The sequence below is a fragment of the Diabrotica virgifera genome, chromosome 7 (genome assembly GCF_917563875.1).
Source record: "Diabrotica virgifera virgifera chromosome 7, PGI_DIABVI_V3a".
NCBI classification, from domain to species: domain Eukaryota; kingdom Metazoa; phylum Arthropoda; class Insecta; order Coleoptera; family Chrysomelidae; genus Diabrotica; species Diabrotica virgifera.
The window spans coordinates 111,697,362-111,719,931 of record NC_065449.1 but is presented as its reverse complement, the minus strand read 5'-3'; the positions used below and the strand labels follow the sequence as shown (position 1 = coordinate 111,719,931).

Genomic DNA, 22,570 nt, shown 5'->3' with positions numbered 1-22,570 from the left:
CTCCAACCCACCCCCTGGTGGTGGGGTGGGGGGTAGCTTTAAAATCGTAAATAGCAGCCCCAGTTTTTATTACAGATTCGGATTCGTCATGAAAAATTAAGCAACATTTATTCGAAACATTTTTTAGAATTGTTGATAGATGGCGCTTTAATTGGAAAAATACGATTTATTAGCGCCATCTATCAGCAATTTTAAAAAATGTTTCGAGTAAATGATGCTTAATTTTTCATGACGAATTCGAATCGGCAATAAAAAGTAGGGGTTGCTATTTAAGATTTTAAATTTACCCCCACCCCGTCTCCAGGAGGTGGTTTGGAGGGTCATTTTTGGTTTTTATCGATAGGTTTTCGAAAAATATTAAAAACCTGTTTTTTGGTTTCTCATTTGGAAGTGTATTTCTCGAGATATTAGACCGTTTCTATAATTTACCTATGGTATCAGGATAAATCGTTTTTCCCAATTATAGCGCCATCTATCCACAGTTCGAAAAAATGTCTTGAATAAAAGTTGCTTACTTTTACGTAACGAATCCAAATCTGCAAGAAAAACTTGGGGTTTCTATTTGAGATTTTAAAGTAACCCCCCACCCCACCTCCAGGGGGTGTAGTGGGGGTTGGTATTTGGTGTTATTGGATAGATTTTTGAAAATGATTGAACACGTATTTTTCAGTTTTTCGATTCGATGTTTAGTTCGCGAAATATTCGACCGTTCCACTACTTTTGGGACACCCTATATAATAATATCTTAAAACTAACAAATTAATATTTCTCTTTAGATTAAGAAAGTTTTAAGACAATAATACAGTGCGTCCATAAAATAACGCATAAATTCATTATTAGCTAAACAAACAACATTATAAGAAATTCCCGAAACAGGTCGATTTTTATTTTTAAATTACGATTTTTTGACATATATATCATGCTAGTGACGTCATCCATCTGGGCGTGATGACGTAATCGATGATTTTTTTAAATAAGGAAAGGGGTCATGTGATAGCTCATTTGAAAGGGTATTAGCTTTAACATTGAATTTAAAAGGAAAGGAACATTTTGACGCCTGTCAATATTTTCAACGTATTTTAAATGTATTGATTTCTTTCGAGTCCTGAGAAAACTAATAAGTATTTTTGAAAAATTTAAACACAGAATGAATGATTACTTTATTACCGAGGGCCGAAAGTCCCTTAGAATAAATAAAAAGTTTCTTTTGAATGATATATTTAAAATTAAAAATCACACTAAATTTTCTCTTAGGTTTTCACCCCTGTAACTTATTAAAATAAACATTATAGAAGTTTTCAGGGACTTTCGGCCATCGGTAATAACGTAATCTTTCATTCTGCGTTTAAATTTTTTAAAAATACTTATTAGTTTTCTCAGGATCCGAAAAAAATGAATACCATTTAAATAGCATTGAAGCCGAAAGTTCGTTCCCATCCCTTTAAGCGAAAAACAATATTGATTTGTCAAGTAAACATGTTTTTCCTGTTTGTTGACAACAGTAAAACATATTTTGAATTAAATAAATTACATATATTCTTCTTTTTGTCTCAATTAATTTAATTAAAAAAAAAATTTTGGATGCCGTGTATAAAAAAGAATTATGTTAATATTATACTACTGAATAGAGCAGAGTTTCCCAACCGGTGGGTCGCGACCCACTAGTGGGTCGCGGGCAGATTTCAGGTGGGTCTCGGCGTGGCCCTTACAGTAGTTTAGTGGCGCACAGAATACAGAATTGCGTATCATCATGGGTGAGGGATGGGTCGCGAATATGAAAAAACATCAGAATATGGGTCGCCAGACATAAAATGTTGGGAACCACTGGAATAGAGAATTGAATACCCTTTTAAATGAGCTATCACATGACCCTATTCTCATTTACAAAAATCATCTACTACGTCATCACGCCCAGATGGATGACATCACTAGTATGATATATACACGAAAAAATCGTAATATAAAAAAAATTGGACCAGTTTCGGGAATTTCTAAGAATGTTGTTTATTTAGCTAATAATGAATTTATGCGTTACTTTATGGACGCACTGTATATTATAACAGGTACAATAGTTGTACCTATGCTGTCTGTTTCCGTTGTCAAATATTATGCCGCTCGACAAAGTTTAAACGATAAGTCATATGAAGAAGAAGAATGACGCAATAAATTGACGCAAGGAATTGAAAATAATTTCAGTGACGTCATTGTTCTTCCAGGACGACGAATGTTTTATCAAAAAATTAAAATAAATCCGTTCTTTATCTAAATTTGATAACGAGTATTATTATCGGTACCATGGTAAACATATAAGCACAATCGAAGTTGTGTAGTGGGTGATGTAGAAGTGGTGCAGAAAATAGTGTCGAAAATCACATTAATATTTTCAAAATGTTGTAAGTATAATATTATTATATTCCAATAATGTTTATATTGTTATTATACGTATCTTAAATAATATATTTAATTTTTATCCGCTTGCCAAATAATATTAATACCTTCTTTTCCTGTTCTTATCACCCTATATGTAAATGATATCATTCAAGGTTAAAATCGATTAGATTGATTTGCAGATTTCCAATTAGCATCGTAGAATTATTCAGATATCTATCGGCAACTAAACATAACGGGACCTCTGCAAAAAAAAAAACTGTTTTTCGTATTATGAAAAACAATTTATATTCTGTGTTGTGAGCACTTCATTCTCTGATTTTTTTAAGTGAAAACTTCTTTAGGGACGTTGTGCACTTTTTGGATAGGGGAAAAAGCACTGAATTCGCGACCGTCATCGCGACCGTCATTGCGACCGTTATCGCTTATGCTATATATTATGTGTATGTATATATATAAATTGGGTAGAGGTATTTAAATTTTAAATATGTAAATGTAAAACATATTTTAAGATGGGGAAAAAAGATTTATTTCGCGACCGTCATCGCGACCGTCATCTCTTCGGCTAAATAAATTTTGTAGGTATATACATTATGTGTATGTATATATAAATTGTATAGAAGTATTTAAATTTAAAATAACTGTAAAACCTATTTTAAAATGAGGAAAAAGGATTTATTTGGCGACCGTCATCGCGACCGTCATTTCTTCGGCGAAATAAATTTTGTACGTATGTAGGTATATTATGTGTATGTATATATAAATTGTATAGAAATATTTATATTTAAAATAAATGTAAAACCTCTTTTTGGATGGGGAAAAAGAATTTATTTGACGACCGTCATCACGACCGTCATCTCTTGGGCGAAATAAATTTTGTACGTATATTTATTATGTGTATGTATATATAAAACGTGTAGAAGTAATTAAATTTAAAATAAATGTAAAATCTATTTTAGGATGGGAAGAAAGGATTGATTTCGCGACTGTCATCGCTTCGACGAAATATATTTTGAACGTATATTATTATAATGTACGTATAGTAATAGTCATATTGTTGAAGTGAAAACTTCTTTAAGGACATTGTGCACTTTATAGATGGGAAAAAACATTGAATTCGCGACCGTCATTGCGACCGTTATCGCTTCGGCGAAATAAATTTTGTACGTATATGTATATTATTTTGTGTATCTATGTACATATAAATAGTGTAGAAGGCACGCAAAGCGTATATAATATTGGAATAACACCTATTTTTGGATGGGGATAAAGAATTGATTTCGCGACCGTCATCGTTTAGTCGAAATAAATTTTGTATGTATATATATTATCTTCTTCTTCAGCCTGTTTGCATCCACTCCTGGACAAAGGCCTCCCCATGAATTCTCCATTCTTCTCTGTTTTGTGCTATTTGGTGCCAGTTTCTCTCCATTTTTGCTTTGATGTCATCTAGCCATCATTTTTGTGGTCTTCCTCTACTACGACTGTGCTCGCGTGGTTTCCAATGTACAATGTTTCTCGTCCACGTTTCGATGTTTTGTCGTGACACGTGTCCTACTCAGGTTCGTTTTATTTGCATTTCAATTCTTCCAATTACATATTCCACTTTCATCCTACTTCGCACGTCCTCATTTTGTATATGTTCCCTCAGAGATATCCCTAACATAGCTTGTTTGATCGCCCTCTATGTCGTTCTCAATATATTGGCTGATACCTCTGTAAGTGTCATCGTCTCCATTCTGTAGGTCATAATTGGTAGAATACAACTGTTGAATATGCTTTTCTTTAGATTTATTGATATCTTTTTGTTCTTCAACACATCACTGAGTCTTGCTAGTGCTGCCTAAGTCATTCGGATTCTTCTAGATATTTCTGCCATTTGATTCTGTCTGCCTAGTTTGATCGTGTGACCTAGGTATGTATACTTTTCGACACTTTCTTTATCACTTCCATCTAAGTCGATTGTGATATATTGATTTGTCATCACTTTTGTTTTATTTGTTTTTGTCCTCTGTCTAACTTCTCTCTTCGTTCTTATATTGCTTGTTGTTAGACCTTCTGATACATTTATTTGCATAGTTGCATTGTCGTATATGTATTTGAGGAGTATTCTATATCTAGAATCAATCCTTGCGTTATTCATTCCTTCGAATACGGCCCAGAGTTCTATAGAATCGAATGCTTTATTGTAATCCACAAATGCCAAATGAAGAGGTTCATTGTATTTGTTGCACTTTTTGATAAGTGTCGTTATTGTCTGTAGATGTTCTATGATACTATGTCAACAGGCTGGTAACTACCGAATTTATTTGATAGCTTGTTAGGAATTATTTTGGCAAGCATTCTGTACGGATGTGGCAACAGGCTTATTGGTTTGAAATTTTCGCGTTTGTGGTACCTACATATTAGGTGTATGTATATATAAATAGTAGGGCCGGCGTAGCCGAGTGGTACTGTGCTAGGCTAGCGTGCCGGTGGTCCGGAGTTCAAATGCTACCGCCGGCAAGAACAACTAGACATTTTTAAAATGTTTATAGGCCCCAGGTCGACTCAGCCTGAATAAAATGAGTACCTTGGGTAAAACCAGGGGTAATAATAGGCGGTTGAAGCGTAGCACTGGCCCTGTTACCTTCCTTGTACACCGTAGGCCCTAGATATAGCAGACTACCCTGCTATACTCCCAAAGCCACGTGAGCGGTATAAAACGGGAGACTATTATTATTATATGTAAATAGTATAGGACGCACGCAACGCGTGTATATAATATAGGTATAGAACTTCTTTTTGGATTGAGAAAAGGTATTGAATTCGCAACCGTCATCGCTACGGCGAGATATTAGTAATTTATATACTGTAGGTTGAATTGCGTATGTATAAGTTCGAACGAAGTTATAATGGTTGGAGGAGGGATACAGTGTGTACCCGAAGGAGCTTGCGCATAAGGGGCCACACGGTCCCTACAATCATTATAAGTGATTAGTGTTTAAAGTATTTTTGAAGTGAAAACTTCTGTAGCGATTTTGTGCACTTTCTGGATGGGGAAAAAGCATTGAATTCGTGACTGTCATCGCTTCGCCGAAATAAATTCTGTACGTTTATGTATTATGGGAAAAGCATTGAACTCGCGATCGTTATCGACACGGCAGATATTATTAATTTATATACTACAGGTTGAATTTCGTATAAATTCGACCGAAGTTATAATGGTTGGAGGAGGGATAGAGTGTGTACCCGAGGGGGCTTTCTTCATAAGAAGTTTTCACTTCTGTCGGCACTCGCACGAGTGCCGTAATTTTTTTTTTTTTTAGCAAATGCCTCGACAATTAATGGCCATTGACATAGTAGGTACGGTGAATTTTTGCAGTTAGGTACCTAGTGTCACGTGTAGTGTGTGTGTTGAGTAAGTGTCTTGTTACTTTGCAAAGTCGACGTCATTTTCTTTGCAAAGAGACGTTAATTGTCTGCGGTCCCTCCGGTGAGTACCGATCCCACAATGACAGAAACAATTTTCATCTATTAATTTATAATAAACGAAAAATTTCTGACCCTGTTGAGATTCGAACTGACGACCATTCGGACCTTTGGATCCAAAGATATGCGCTCTTACCACTCAGCCATAGGGGGGTCATTTTCTGAATTAATTTATTAAAACATGAGCTAAAATAAAACAAGTAATTGGACTTAGGTCGTAAGTCCTAGGTCTTCACTCAAAGTGACCGAAAGTAGAACCGGAACTGTTCGTGTAACTTTGCGTCGATTGATATACGATTTCACTAACTCTGAGTCATTTTTACTAAACTTTCGGTCATAACTGCTTAAACTGCAAGGATTTAAACACCGGAACTAAAGATTCTAGCTTGACTTTTTAATAAGCTTCGATTGCTGTGTCACATGTACTAGTTCTGCAACTATAATAGCACTTCCGGTTAGAACATTTTAACCGAAAATGATATAAAAACCAAAAGTACCTATACATTTGTCTTCATCGTTCTAAGGCACGTCGAACAATATATTGCTTATATTATTTTGATGACTTTAAAACGGTACTACCGATTGCAACTCTAAAACCGAAAGGCAAATTTCTCATCTTTAATGTTATCCTTGAATTATAATCTTTAATTCGACAACTTTATCTATATTAATAATGAGGAGTTATATTCGCGGATGGACGGACAGACGGACAGACTGTCATGAAACCTGAAGTATATATTTGTTCTCGTCTTGGTAAGGCGTGTCGAATAATATGTCGTATTATTACATTGTACTATTCCGGCGATTTTAAAACAGTACTTCTGGTTGAATTTCTAAAACCAGAAGCCCTAGGTCAAATTTCTCACCTTTAGTACCATCCTTGCTTTCATTCGACACCTCATTTTTCGTTCTAGCTGGTATAATGACGGAAAAGTTATGTTTACGGACATACAGACGGGCGGACGGACGGACGTGGATAATTCAAAGTTTTCATATATTTTTTTAATTGTGTGACAAAAATAAAACACTTTTATGAAATTAAACACGTTTTAATAAAAATACGTCAAAATATTAATAGTTGAATTTTGAAAACTGTCTTAAATTGATTTTTAGTGAACGAATAAAATTTAAGTAATTTTCTTTTTTAGAAAAAATGTAGCATAAACAAAATGGGTTATTAGCGACCAAATAAGTTATACAGTAACCGCCGCGCTACTAGACACCATATACATAATAAGAATAAACTAGGTAAGGTATGGGCCGCTCTGTGAACAGAGGTGTAACTAGTGTTGCCAGGTCCGATTTGGTTTTAATCGGTACATAAGCAAAAACAAATCGGGATTCAGGGTTGTATATTGGGACAAATAAACAACAACAGCCCAGTAAATGACCGTTTTGGAGTGTAATTTTCAGAGTCATGTCCGAATTGCATGAAAATCTGGTTTTAGGTCCTACTTACTGTCTACTTCAAAGTTGAACTTGTACCGTTGGTTGCTTTTACTTGGGGGTGACAGTGCTTTTTCCCCATTTCTCTGGGGTAAAAAAACGCGCGTTTAAAGTAAGTCCCAAAATGGATCAACTGACTGACTCTAAAGAACTTTTGCTCTATATAATTTTTAAACTAAGTCAATACTTTTCGAGTAATTTTATCGAAAAAAATATTCTTAGCAAAAATGTAGCTTTCATAAAAGCAAAAAAAAAATTGTATGTTCAGAAAATCTATAAAACCAGTAAAATCAAAGTTGTAGCTCATCAAAAAGACGTTCTTATTCGTCAAATTCCAAATCGAATTTTTCAACTTGAAATAACCAAAAAATTAAGCAATTTTCGGGCAAACCCTATTAAAATTTTTTAAAGTATTTAACAGAATCTTTAATTTTGTTTTATATAAAAGTCTCTAGCATTAAAACTAACTATAAAGTTGGCTCCTTTTTTTGGTAAACAAAATCGTGAAAATCTCCCCCTATTTAGCACCGTAAATAAAGTTAATCGTTACCGCTTTACCATTTACTTTATATGTGTATTGTTTATACTATCATAAGCAAAAACAAATCGGGATTCAGGGTTGTATATCGGGACAAATAAACAACAACAGCCCAGTAAATGACCGTTTTAAAGTGTAATTTTCAGAGTCAACTCCGAATTGCATGAAAATCTGGTTTTAGGTTCTACTTACTGTCTACTTCAAAGATGAACTTGTACCGTTGGTTGCTTTTACTTGGGGGTGACAGTGCTTTTTCCCCATTTCTCGGGGGTAAAAAAACGCGCGTTTAAAGTAAGTCCCAAAATGGATCAACTGACTGACTCTAAAGAACTTTTGCTCTATATAATTTTTAAACTAAGTCAATACTTTTCTGTAAGGTTTACCGGTGGGGAGTGCTTAGTTTTGAAAAAAATGGTTTTATAGTAAAAAAAATTTTCCTAAAATATTGAAAAATGCATTTTTTTTTTAAATAACTTATAAAGTATTAGGAATACTAAAAATCTCAAGGAGTAAAAAGTAGGTAGGTTTTGCTTTTATAAATATGATAGATTCATTTTGTTTTTCTGTAAGACAAAAATTGTTTAAAATATGGCTGTTCATATTTTGCATACACTCGTGATTAGTGACTCGTTCATGCCCTTTCAATCATGTAAAAAATACATACGTAAAGTAAATTGTTTGTAAAGCGGTAACGATTAATTTCATTTGGGGTGCTAAGTAGGGGGAGATTTTCAGGATTTTTTTACCAAAAAAAAGGAGTCGACTTGATTTTGAGCAAAACTCGCTTAGTTTGAATGCTAGAAACTTTTTTAAAACATAAAAATAAAGCTTTATTAAAAAAGTTTTAATTGGTTTTTCCCGAAAAGTGCTTCATTTCTTGGTTATTTCACGTTGAAATATTTGATTTGGAATTTGACGAATAAGATCGTATTTTTCATAAGCTACAACTTTGCTTTTGCTGGGTCTATAGACTTTACGAGTTCACAATTTTTTTCATTTTTTTTTATATTATGCTACATTTTTGCTAAGAATATTTTTTTCGATCAAATACTTACTTTTTGAGCTGTTTGTGAAAATAGCATGAAAACGTGATTTTTCTGTCGAAAAATAAACATTTTCAATCGTAAATAACTCGAAAAGTATTAACTAGGTTAAAATTTTATAGAACTAAAATTGCTTATAATTAGTCAATTTATCCATCTCCGGACTTATTTTAAACGCGCGGTTTTTCACCCCCAACTAGGGGTAACTGTCACCCCCCGAGTAAAATTAACCAACGGCACAAACCGTCCAAATTTTCATGCAATTCGGAGTTGATCCTGAAAATTCCACGGTATCGCCGTATTTCCCGTTCATTTACTGGACTACAAGGTGTTTCTATAATCTGTATTTAATCCTACATAATAATAATAATAATCAGACGAAATTAAAAAAAAAATAATGTGTGTGTACTTTGTACGCACGTAAGAATTGATACTTCTATTATATGATTTCTTAAAAATAAATATACTTTAAACAGTTTGTTTTAATTTTTTTTTAAACACCAAACTAATTTTGTGCTTACCGCTATCAAAAAAATAAAAAAAATTATAGGATTGCACTGGATTCGAACTCACGACCTCTCGATCTCTGGCCGAATTAGTCGAGGCATTGAAGCACAAAAAAGGCCTTTCTCTCGATTTTTGGCGCAGTAAGAGAGATTTTAATGCAGTTTGGTGCGTTGGATTCGTGAGAATGTCAGGAAATTTTGTGAACTATTGTAATGAATAAGAAATCTGAAATTGCATTTGTGCATAAGAAAAATTCATTTCAAAAGTGCATTTTGAAATAGGCAATTATTATAAATTTGCAACCCGGTAAATAGTTGGGCAACATCCCGATTAATTATTTTAATTATTTTTAATTATTTTTAATCATTTATAAGTCCATATAATAATAGTCTAAGATGTCAATAACCATTAATAATAAACAAAAAAAATGTCCTTATGTGGGGATCGAACCAAGTACTAACAGATCCGTAGCTAAATACACATACCACTAATCTACGCAGACACTTGCTAGACAACGGCGATATTAGGTGTAAACAAAACAAATTGGTAAGTAAAAATTGTAAAGAAAATTACTACATACTTAAATCTATTAAAAAATTAATATATTCCTAAATTTTAGAAGAAACATTCCTAAATAGGTATTATTAATATCTATTAATGTTACTAAATGAAATATAAATATTTTGACGTTTCACAATTTGACAATTAACTTTTAACTGCAGTGCCTTAAAATTTTTAAAGCACCGGTGCTTTAAACTAGCATTTTTAACGCTCCTATGGAGTGCTATAAATTGCATTTTTAACACGTTTGTGGAAAAATATATTTAAAAACACTAATATATTCTTTCCACATCTTTTCTGGACTGATAAATACATAAATTAAAACATTTAGTAACGAACTCCATACTGCCTGTGTGCGCAGATTACTAAAATTTCACCCTCAATGAAATCGCGCCTAAAGAAGTATAACTTCAAAAAGGTAGTATAAATATTAACTAACCTTTGTTTGTTGTTTCTCTTTTCACAAATTTTAAAACGCAACAACCATACATAACCAAACCGTCAACCGTCCACACCACAGCTGTGCTACAGCTGCCATATTGGATAATTTTTGACATGTCATTTGAACATCCAATCAGAACAAACTTATAATGCGCATGCGCCCGGATCGTACGTTTTAACATATAAAAATTCACCCTCATATCGCGCGTAAAGAAGTATAACTTCAAAAAAATCTTAGATTAAGTAAATTATTTATTTTTTATTAAAATTGTCTTTTTCATTTTTTGATTTTGCAGCTTTTAAGAGTGCCTTGTTTTTATAACATACCTAGTTATAAAATTCACTGCAAGTCCTCCTGAAATTGGTTTTCGTTGGTGAAAATCGGAACATTTAGTGTCCCGATCAGGTAGAAATCGGTACACGTCCCCAGACCCCTGAAAATCGGGACGTCCCGCGCAAATCGGGACACCTGTAACGCTAGGTGTAACGCCAATATCAAGGACGTCATTGCCACGAACATAGTGGATACGTGCCTTATTATACAGTCCTAGATCTTGTTGCACTGTTTACATGTCTAAAGTCTAGTGATATCTAGAAAGTCAGAAAATGTATAGAAACCAGTATAAACATAGAAAGTTGACAGTTTATGCAGGGTGTGTATACAAAAATACAGGTCATAAATTAAAGTACATATTCTGGGACCAAAAATAGTTCGAAGGAACCTAACTTACCTTAGTGCAAATATGCACATTTAAAAGGTTACAGCCCTTTGAAGTTACAAAATGAAAATGGATTTTTTCCAATATATCGAAAACTATTAGATATTTTTTATTTAAAATGGACATATGGCATTCTTATGGCAGGAACATCTTAAAAAAAAATTATAGTGAAATTTGTGCACCCCCTAAAAATTTTATGGGGTTTTGTTCCCTTAAACCCCCCCAAACTTTTGTGTGCGTGCTAATTAAACTATTATTGTGATACTACTAGTTAAATTCAATATTTTCAAAACTTTTTTGCCTCCTATTATTTTTTCGATAAGGCAGTTTTTCTCGAGATGCGGCTTGTTTTTAAAAATGTTTACATACAAAATTTATGGGGTTTTTGTGCCTTTAAACCCCCCAAATGTTTGTGTACGTTCCAATTAAACTATTACTGCGGTACCATTAGTTAAACACAGTGTTTTTAAAACTTTTTTGCCCCTTTGTATTTTTCCGATAATTTACCTTTTATCGAGATGTGGCTTCTTTTTTAAAATGGTTCAAAATATACCTAAAAATGTAAATCATAAATAAATTTTCATATTATTACCAAGTCTCCATAATCGTACTTAACCATATACAAATATGTGGTGGATTTGACAAATCTTCAAAATATCTCGATAAAAACTGACTTCGAAAAAGTACTAAGAGGCAAAAACGTTTTTAAAACATTGTGTTTAACTAATGGTACTACAATAAAATAATTAAATTGGAACGTACACAAAAGTTTGGGGGGGTTTAAAAGAACAAAACCCCCATAAAATTTTTAAGGGGTGTCCAAATTTCACTATAATTTTTTTTCTTAAGAAACTACTGCCATAAGAGTGCCACATGTCCATTTTCAATAAAAAATCTCAAATAGTTTTCGATATATTGGAATAAATCGATTTTCATTTTGTAACATCAATGGGCTGTAACTTTCTTTATGTGCACATTTGTACTAAGGTAATTTAGGTTCAATCGAACTATTTTTGGTCCCAGAATATGTGATTAAATTTATGACCTGTACTTTTGTTACACCCTGTATAACAGTAGTTGTATTTGAAATTTATAGTTGTCATTGTGTTAAAGTTGTAAAAGTTATAATGTATTGTAATATTGTTTGTGTTTTTTTTTTGTATTATTATGTTTATGTACAATCTACATCCTTTCAAGAAAATATCTGTGGCAAAAAGTTCATCTAATGCCATCCCCTCTTTGTGAACACACACACACACACACACACACATCATTTTAAGAGTATTAAGTAAATTAATGTGTTCCATGTCTTTGCGCATGAAGGAGAGACTTCCAATGATGTCTCACCTTATTCTATTTATGGTAGGCATGTGTTGTGGCTCCCTACTCCCTACCTCTTTGTCCATTCATCTCTACACCTCTAGTTCATGCATATACATTTGTTTATTTTACTTTTTTTATATATTTGTAAATAAGTCAATTGTCACTATATCTGGACATTTAAAAGACCACCAAATGTTGGCGCGCTCAAAATGGGATGATGAAACTTGCACAAATCAGTAGTATTACAGTATAGTAGTATTAGAGGACTCTACAATAGATGGTTTTTGCAATCTTTTGCAGAACATATTCTACGCAGAACTTCTTCGTGCGTAACTTTTGATGTCAGACCATGGAGTTTAGGGTGTCTACATTGTAAAAATTACGTGAACCTTATCCTCCATGCTATGGCATGCTGGACGAGCCATACAGTCTGTAGTCAACACCCCGAAGTATGAGCGGGAACACAAAGCGTACCAATACTCATACGCTTATGAAACGCACCTGGCGCATCATAAGGGCCTTCACATTTTATTCTTCTTCAACTTGTCTTGAGTGAAATGTCTTTAATCTTTTCTATCAGCCTCTCTTGGCTAACTCTTGTTTTTTTCCGACCCCGAATGGTGATTAGGTTTCCGAAGGCAGACGGGTCACTATATTTCTTTCTACTACAGATTCTTCCCATATACACCTTTTTCCCTCCCCATCTTACCCAACAAAATATGGAGAAAACCAGATGCAAAAAATCTGTAAGTTAAGGTGGAAGCTATCGTGCTAAAAACTGAATGGTCGCACGTCACGCGGCCGCTAACGATGCTCTTGGGACACCGGGCGAAATCTCATTGAAAATTAGCCTTGTTCCTGTACGCGGGGCTCTACAGGAATCGACAACGGTCCCCAGCTACTCGTGGGAATAAATATGAATACTCACCAACATGCAAGGCAAGCACGGTGTTTAAATGCCACACACCCGACCAGTGTAAACCAACCCTATTCAAAGTGCGTCAAAAATATAAACCTCAACATCGCCACATATAATGCTCGGTCGCTCTCTACCGAAGAAAGGTTCGAAGAAATGGAGGAAGAACTTTCAAAAGTGAATTGGGATATTGTGGGTATCAGCAAAGTTCGAAAAAAAGGAGAGAATCTTATCTCACTCCCATCAGGCCATCTGTGGTACTACAAAGGAGAAGAGGAATCGACAGTCGGAGGAGTCGGCTTCTTTGTTCACAAAAGAATTGCGAACAGAATTGTGCCAATAAACCAAATATCAACAAGGGTGGTCTACTTAAACATCAAAATGAGCACCAGATATATCCTAAAGTTTATTTAAGTATACGCACCTACTACAGGCCATTCAGATGAAGAAGTCCAAATATTCTACGACCAAATATCCTGTGCAATCAAGGAAAATCCTGGCCACTTCTTAATAATAGGCGGTGATTTCAACGCCAAAATAGGTACCAAGGAAGACCCCTCTGAAATAATATTGGGAAATTTTGGAAGCGAAGGCAGAAATGATAGAGGCAAACAACTGTTAACTTTTCTTTTGGAAAACAATCTCTATTAAATGAACAGCTTCTTTAAAAAGAAAAAACACAGAAGATGGACCTGGGAAAGTCCAGTGGAAAAACAAGGAACGAAATCGACTATTTCTTAACAAATAAAAAAGAATTATTTAAAGATGTAAATGTGTTAAACCAGTTCAGCACAAGCAGTGATCACAGGTTAGTAAGAGCTAAAATAACGATATCGATCGAAAAGGAAAGACTCAAAATGATAAATAAGAAACACCCAAAGAAATTGGTAAAACCAACTAATATTCAGGAGTTCGAAAAATATATTAATGATACATTGAAAGATACAACAACAACAGACATTAATATACTGAACAAGCAAATAATCACCACAATACAACAGGCTCAAACTAAATATTGTCCAACAAACCAAAAAGATGAAAAACTAAGTCAACCTACTAAAACCCTTATAGAACTAAGACGACAGATGAAAGGAGATACAAGTTCCAGCAAAGAAGCGCTAAATCAAATAAATAAGACTATCACAAAGTCAATGAAAAAAGACATAAGAAACTACAATGTAGAAAAAACAAAACAAGCAATAGAGCAAAATAAGAACATGAAAGTTTTGAAGAACGTAAGCGTACAAAAAGGAAAAATAGAAATCAACAAACTAAGAAACAGAAAAAAGAAACTACAAACAGAGATGAAATATTAACAATAGTCGAAGAGTTCTACACAGAGTTATACAAATCAAGAAAAAAAGATGACAATGCGCAACCTCCAATTACAGTAAAAACTGGGGTATTAAATCAAGGATCGGATTTAATGCCCGATATAACAAAATCAGAAATCAAAGAGGCTCTGAAGAAAATGAAAAATAATCGAACCCCAGGTGAAGATGGAGTAGTATCAGAAGCACTAAAAATTGGAGGAAATATACTACTTGAAAAAATTAAACAACTTTTCAATATCTGCCTTCACAACGCCAATATTCCAACAGACTGGAACAACGCTACTATGATTCTATTACACAAAGCAGGAGACACAGCCAATTTAGAGAATTACAGACCGATTAGCCTCTTCAGCCATTTATATAAGTTATTTACGCGAATAATAGTTAAGAGAATGGAAAGAAAGTTAGAGACTTATCAACCAAGAGAACAGGCAGGATTCCGAAAAAATTACGGAACAAATGACCATCTACAAAGTATAAAAACCCTGATAGAGAAAGTAGTGGAATACAATAAACCCCTAGTTCTAGTTTTTATCGATTTTCATAAAGCCTTTGACACAGTTGAACTTAGCAAAATATTACAGGCGCTTAAAGAATGCAGGCTAGATCAGGGCTTCCCAAACTTATTCGTACTGTGAGGCCCTTGGGACTCTGCTATTTTTTGCGACGCTCCTGAACCCAACCCCCAATAATATTTACAAATTTTAGTACTAGCCTACTAACAGGTTATACGAGTAGTTATAAAAAAAAACACTTTTTGAACTTAATTTTTTTAGAAATTAAGAACGAAATCAAAACATAGGCACAAAAATAAAAAGGGATATTTATTTATGTAACTGGCTGGTTAATGTGAGGGATGAGGGATGTGCTTGCTTTTTTTGAGTACAGCTTATAAAACCGGGGCTTCAGTTTGGAAATTGCCACTCTCATTTCTTTTTCTACGTTTATGTTTGACCTGTACTTGTTTTTAATTACTACTGCAACTGCAGAAAAGCCCGTTTCGCACAAGTACGAAGTCCCAAATGGTAATAAAACCTTTAATGCAGAAGTACTGATGGCATGATATTCATGAGAAACTAAGATACAAAAGCTTTAGGCTAGAATCACAGGACAATTCTGTCAGTTGTTATTCTTACTCTGTTGAAAGTGTCGATTGTGTGGATGACTGGAAAGGGTTTCTGACCCAGTGATATTGCTCCCGATCTTCGGCAAAATATTTCTCAAAGTCTAGCTTCTTCTGAAACCCAGTAATTTTATCTTCCAGTTGCAGGATATGAGTATTGTTTCCCTGCAAAGACTTATTAACATCATTTAATTGCTTAAATATATCCAGAGGTATGCTAATTTTATTATAAACTCTGAATTAATAAAGTTTTGCGCAATATTATGCGATTCTGTAGGTAGATTTATGTAAAATTCATTTCTTAATTCGTATACATGTGCGAGTACGTTGCCTTTGGACAGCCAACGAGAGTTGCATTAATAAATTAAAGGTATTTCTTCACAAAGTTCTTGAAAAGTCTTGATTTCACGGGTCGTGTGTAGTTCACCACTAAATGCTATCCATCACAACACTTAATTCAGGTGTAATTTCTTTGCTGCTAAGGCCTCTCTATGTATGACAAATGTGTCTATTTTACACTTGGAGCCTTGGTTTTGATGAGAGCTTGTATTCCTCCATACTGTCCAGGCATCGCTCGGGCACCATCCGTACACACGCCTACACAGTTATCCCAGTTAATATTATTTTCAGTCAATATCAGTTTAAAATATCGAATAAAAGTACGCGCTGACACGCGACGCCCCTGGAACAAAGCCGCGACGCCCCAGGGCGTCGCGACGCACAGTTTGGGAAGCCCTGGGCTAGATTATAAGTATACAAAGTTATTACACAAAATATACTTACAGGCAACAACCACTGTCAAATTACATACTAACAGTAATCGCTTAAAAATAGAACGGGGGGTTAGACAAGGAGACCCAATGTCACCTAAACTTTTTAATACGGTCTTAGAACATGCTTTCAAGAGTTTGGATTGGATGACAAAGGGAATAAAAATAGATGGAGAATACCTAAACAACTTACGTTTCGCCGATGATATAGTCATAGTAGCTGAGGATCTAGGTATGGCAAGAGAGATGGTACAAGAACTCGTTGTAGCTACAGAAAATGTAGGTTTAAATATAAACATCTCAAAAACAAAAATAATGACAAATTTGGTACCCAACCAGAACATCAGTATTGGTGGGAAGGAAATAGAACTCGTAGATAGATATAAATACCTGGGACATGAAATTACGATTGGCAGGGATAACCAGACTCATGAGCTGAAGAGAAGAATCGGCCTTGGGTGGGCAGCATTTGGAAAACTGAGAGAAACTTTTAAAAGTGAGTTACCCACATGTCTAAAGAGAAAGGTATTCGATCAGTGCGTCCTCCCAGTCTTGACGTACGGATCAGAAACACTTACCTTAACTAAAGCCTCGGCTACCAAACTAAGAGTCACGCAGAGAAGAATGGAGCGGTCAATGTTAGGAATAACTCTGCGAGACAAAATCAGAAACGAAGAAATCAGGAGAAGAACAAAGGTGACTGACGTCATCGAGAGGATAGCCAGGTTGAAGTGGAGATGGGCAAGACACGTAGCCAGAATGACAGATGGGCGATGGACGAAGAGGTTATTGGAATGGAGGCCAAGAGAAGACAAGAGAAGCGTCGGTCGACCGCCTACAAGATGGACTGACGACTTAAGAAAGGTAAATAAAAACTGGATGAGGACGGCGCAGAATAGATGGGGTTGGAAACGAGGGGAGGAGGCCTATGTTCAGCAGTGGACTTTTGAGGCTGGATGGTGATGTGTTGTGGCGGTTGGTAAACGTTATTTGAGATGATTTTGTTTTGTTTACTTTTGTTCGCCATTTTGTGTACCATTCACTGCGTCTGTCCAGATGGTGTTGCAGGTTTTTTTGAGGCTTGTATGGGATCTTCATTTACAGCTAGTATTGCTACGTCATCAGCAAAGGAAGAGATCTTAGTATTATGAGACTCTGGTATATCGACTGTGTAGAGTAAGAGGAGTTGATTGCTGGTGTTTGAGTAAAGCGTTTTTAAAGCAGAGTAGCAATACTATTAAGTAACATATTTTTTGCATGGAAAAACAATTATTTTGAATAGTTTCATGACATTCACATGACATGAGAGACATGAAAGTCACAGGTAGGAACGGAAGTCACCGTTTATTCTATATAATACATATTATATAAGTAAACTTGATAGAATCCAATTGAAAGCTTTGAAAAATGTGTTAGGGTTGATGAAAAGCACTCCAAATGAAGCTACACTAGTTCTAGCATCTGAAAATCCACTCCCATTACGTAGAGAATATTTGGCAAGCAAATATTTCCTAATCCAACATTATCGCTGCACGTATAATGCAAAAATAATTAGTCAATTAAATACAACTGATTTAACATCTACACATTTTGCAAAAAAGAATTCTCCACTACTAGTGACAGCATTTGTAACTTGCCATGAACTTAATTTAACAAACTCTCCTTGCTAACTTATTTGGGAATCATTGGATATACCACACTTAACAAGCGTTCTATCTACAAATATTATTATCCCTAAATACCAAACTAAATTTTGTCATAATACTCTCAAGGAAATCTTAAGTAATTATTCAGATTACACCACGATCTATACAGATGGGTCAAAATCAGTAAACTGTACAACAAGTGCTTACTTTGTACCAAAAATAAATAAAAAAAAAGTATTTACTCTAAATATTCAATCCAGCATCTTTTCCGCCGAAGCATGTGCTATATATAAAGCTCTTGAATGGTGTTGTGAGAAACAATGGAACAAAATTTTTGTGTGCAGTGATTCACTATCAGTATTAAATGCATTACAAAACTTTAGAGTCACAATTAACAGCAATATATTTATATTAAAAATATTGCAACAATTACTAAAATTATCAGCTTCAACATATAGTGTTAAATTTGTGTGGGTTAAGGGACATTCAGACATATTAGGTAATAGTATTGCGGATTCAATAGCTAAAAATCCACTAAAGTACCCTCAAATATTGATTGAAGAACTTAACACATGTGATCTTTTTGCATACGTTAAACAGCATATTAAATGTAAATGGGATAAACGTTGGATTCAGTTCGGTGAAAGTACAGGCACTAATTTGTTTAAATTAGAACCAACAGTAGCTGTTAACCAATTTTACAAAGTTGTTGCACTAAGTAGAAATACAGTGTCGACCATCCTAAGATTAAAAGTAGATCATGGATGTTTCCCGAAGCATCTACATAAAATCGAAGTTCTCCCAACAGGCAGATGTGACTGTGGAACTAGCATAGCTAATCTAAATCATATATTTTTTAACTGTCCCTTAAATCTCAATGCAAGTATGTGGCTGCTACAAGAATTGCTGAAAGCAGGTTTAAGTACTCCCCTAGACTTAAATGTGCTATTAAGTGTGGATAACATTAAAATTTTTAAACTAATTATGACATTTCTTTAAAAAATTAAATTAAAAGTGTGAATGTAAAACTAATCGTTTGAATGAATAGGTATTTCTTTTGTATTATGTAATGTGTGAATGAGATATTTACTGTAATTAATTATATTATTTTGTAACCTATGTATGTTTTTAGTTCTTACCGTAGTGAAAAAGAAAAAAAAATTAATATAGTTGTATTTATTAACATAGTACGTAGGCATTGTTATTTGTAAGCTTTATTTTTTTTTATTTTTTATTTTTAAGTGTATACTGAACAATTTTATACTTATGAACGAATAATAATTGTATATGTAGTTACGTGGCTAAAGGTTATGAACCAAGGCCATAATAAAATTAAAAAAAAATACATAATATGTACAGATTTTTTTTTGTAAGCATTTATTAACAATCAGAATTACATATTCTATGAGTTAATTTGATAACAAGTACAATAACTTATATCACTGTAGTATTGTACACTAAAATGGCGTTATGAGGTACATCACCCAGCGGTTTCACCTCAGTTTCAGCGAAGATCTATGGGCCATAATCTTCGCAATCGTCTGTTATTTAGTGGCTGCAGTAGTGGTAATATTAATTGGTTGGGGTGGCCTTCCAATTTCTCGTGGTGTCTGTTGGCTCTTTCTTGAATTACTGTGCTGACTAAAGGGATGTTTAGGTCTGTATGAAGGGTTTGGTTGGAAATGTACCACGGGGCATTTGCGATGGTGCGTAGAATTTTTGATTGAGTTCTTTGGATAATTTTTGTGTTTGATTTGCTGGCACAACTCTATAGTTCTATACCGTACGTCCATATAGGTTTGATGACTGTTTTATAAATCAGAAGTTTGTTCTCAATTGAGAGTCGAGATTTTCTACCTATAAGCCAATTAATTTCTTTCACTCTCAACATCAATTTGTTTCTTCTTCTTTAAAATGTGTTGTTTCTAGTTTAATTTAGAATCAAGATGAAGCCCCAGGTATTTGACGATATTCTGTTGTGGTATGTTGACTTGATTAAGGCTAATATTTGGGCATTGGTCTTTCCTTAGTGTGAAAGTTATATGTGTTGACTTAGTTTCATTAGCTTTTATCTTCCATTTCTTTAACCACTGTCCAATTTGGTCTAGGTGTTCTTGAAGTTTTAATACTGCAGCTCTTGCACCCTCTTCAGTTGCAAATATTGCTGTGTCATCAGCGAAAGTTCCAATGGTGGTTTGTGGAGAGGTTGGTAAATCGGATGTGTACAGTACATAAAGAAGTGGACCCAATATACTACCTTGTGGGACTCCTGATGAATTTTTTTACGGTTTGATAGTTCATCCTCCACTTTAGTTTCAATTTCTCTGTGATTTAGATATGATTTTAATAAGTCAAAGTATTTGTTGGGTAGGGATTTTTTGATTTTATAAAGTAATCCTGGGTGCCATACCTTATCAAATGCTTGGCTGATGTCCAGAAAGGCTGCTCTGCAATACTTATTTTGTCCAAAGCTCTATTAATTACATTTGATATGCGATGGCATTGTTGCACTGTAGAATGACCTTGCCGGAATCCAAATTGGTGTTCCGGGATCCAGTTTTGGAATTCTAGGTCGCTCATAATTCTTTTAAGTAACAGCTTTTCAAGAACTTTTGACATTATTGGCAGTAGATTTATTGGGCGGTATGATGAAACATCCGTTAAAGCTTTACCAGGTTTCGGTATCATAATTACTTGGGCAATTTTTAGTGATATAGGCCAATAATTAAGTCTTAATATTGCATTTAATATGTACAATAACTTCATTATACTTTTTTAGGAAGTTGTTTTAGCATTGTTGCTGTTATAAGATCAGTGCCTGGTGCCTTCTTTTCATTCAAATGATTAATTTCATCTTTGATCTCCTTCGGTGTAATTAAAGCTAGTCGCTCTCGTTGATTAATTGGTAAGGCTAGTTCCTGCTCTACTTCTTGTACTTGGTCATTGTCGTGTGGCTTGAAGACTTCAGTTAGATGTTCAGCAAATAAATCAGCTTTTTCTTTGTTGCTTTTTGCCCATGGTCCTGGTGGTATTGAGTTTTTCCGAATTGAAGGTGAAGTATTTATTGGTTTATTTTTGTTTTTGATTGGTTTCCAGATAGAGTTATCTTGACGCGAAAGGTTTGATACATAGTTTTCAAATGAGTTGTTTCTCATCTGTTCTAGAGCTGTTTCTAAGTTTCTAGTTTTGTTATTATAAATTGTCCTGTCGTCTGGTCTGTGAGTTCTTTGCCAAATTGATCTGGCTTTTCGTTTTTCTGCTACAAGTCTTTTTATTTCAAGAGGAATGTTGGTTGAAAATTTTTTTTGTCCAGGTTGAGGGGTAGACTGTTTGGCAGCATTTTGAAGTAAGTTGATTAAATTACTAGTTTCTATTTCTATTTGTTCGGGAGTTTGCAATCTCACTAGTAGATTTACTTCCTCTTCTATGATTAGCCGGTATGTGTCCCAGTTTGTTTTGAAGCTATGCAGTCGAGGGGTACCCCGTCAAAATAGCCCCGTCAAAATAGCTCCGACAAAATAGCCCCGACATAATATCCCGCACACAAAATAGCTCCGACAAAATAGCCTGCAGACAAAATATCCGCGGAATAATAGCCCGCCGACAAAATAGCCCCGACAAAATAGCCCCGACAAAAAAGCTCCTTTCAGAATTCATCATGAAATAATTCCTTAAAAATACATTTTTTCGGAAATGGTAATTTAATTATCCTCTGTTCAGATGTTTATCTTAACCACATTAAATAAAAACGGTCTTTTCAGAGAACTCGAGTCCTGTCTTCCCTGCCTCTTGGAAGTTTGAACATTTAAGTTAAGCGAAAATCAATGTTTATTTATGATATAAACATTTTTTTCTGTTTTCGGGCAACAGTAAAATGCATTTTAAATTAAATAAATTAAATACATTCTTCCTTTTCGTCAAACAATTTAAATTAAAAAAAAGTTTTTGGACACCTTGTATAAATAATTATGTAATTGGTTATAAGAGGCTGTTTTGCCTGGGGCTATTTTAGCCGGGGCTGTTTTGGCCGGGGCTATTTTGTGTGCGATCTATTTTGACGGGGCTATTTTGTTGGCGGGCTGTTTTGTCGAGGCTATTTTGTGTTCGGGCTATTTTGACGGGGCTTTTTTGACGGGGCTCTTTTGACCGGGCTATTTTGACGGGTCACGCAGTCGAGGTGTTGGTTTTTTGATTATCACCGTTGTGCTAATTGTGGCAATTATGAGACTATGATCTGATGATAAATCAAAACTTGGTACTACATCTGTATATGATTGAGATATTCCGTTTGTAATAAAGAAATCCAATAGGTCTGGTGTTTTATTTGGATCGGTTGGCCAATAT

General features: G+C 34.5%; 1 protein-coding gene across 1 annotated transcript in view; it reads left to right on the top strand.

Annotated features, from left to right (window-relative positions):
• Positions 1 to 2,285: 2,285 nt before the first annotated feature.
• The window catches only part of LOC126888176 (uncharacterized), a 158,831-nt gene continuing 138,546 nt past the window's right edge, over positions 2,286 to 22,570 (top strand). Inside the window, exon 1 of the mRNA XM_050656166.1 lies at positions 2,286 to 2,393. The gene's annotated coding sequence lies outside the window, so the exon portion shown is untranslated. The remainder of the gene's footprint in view (positions 2,394 to 22,570) is intronic.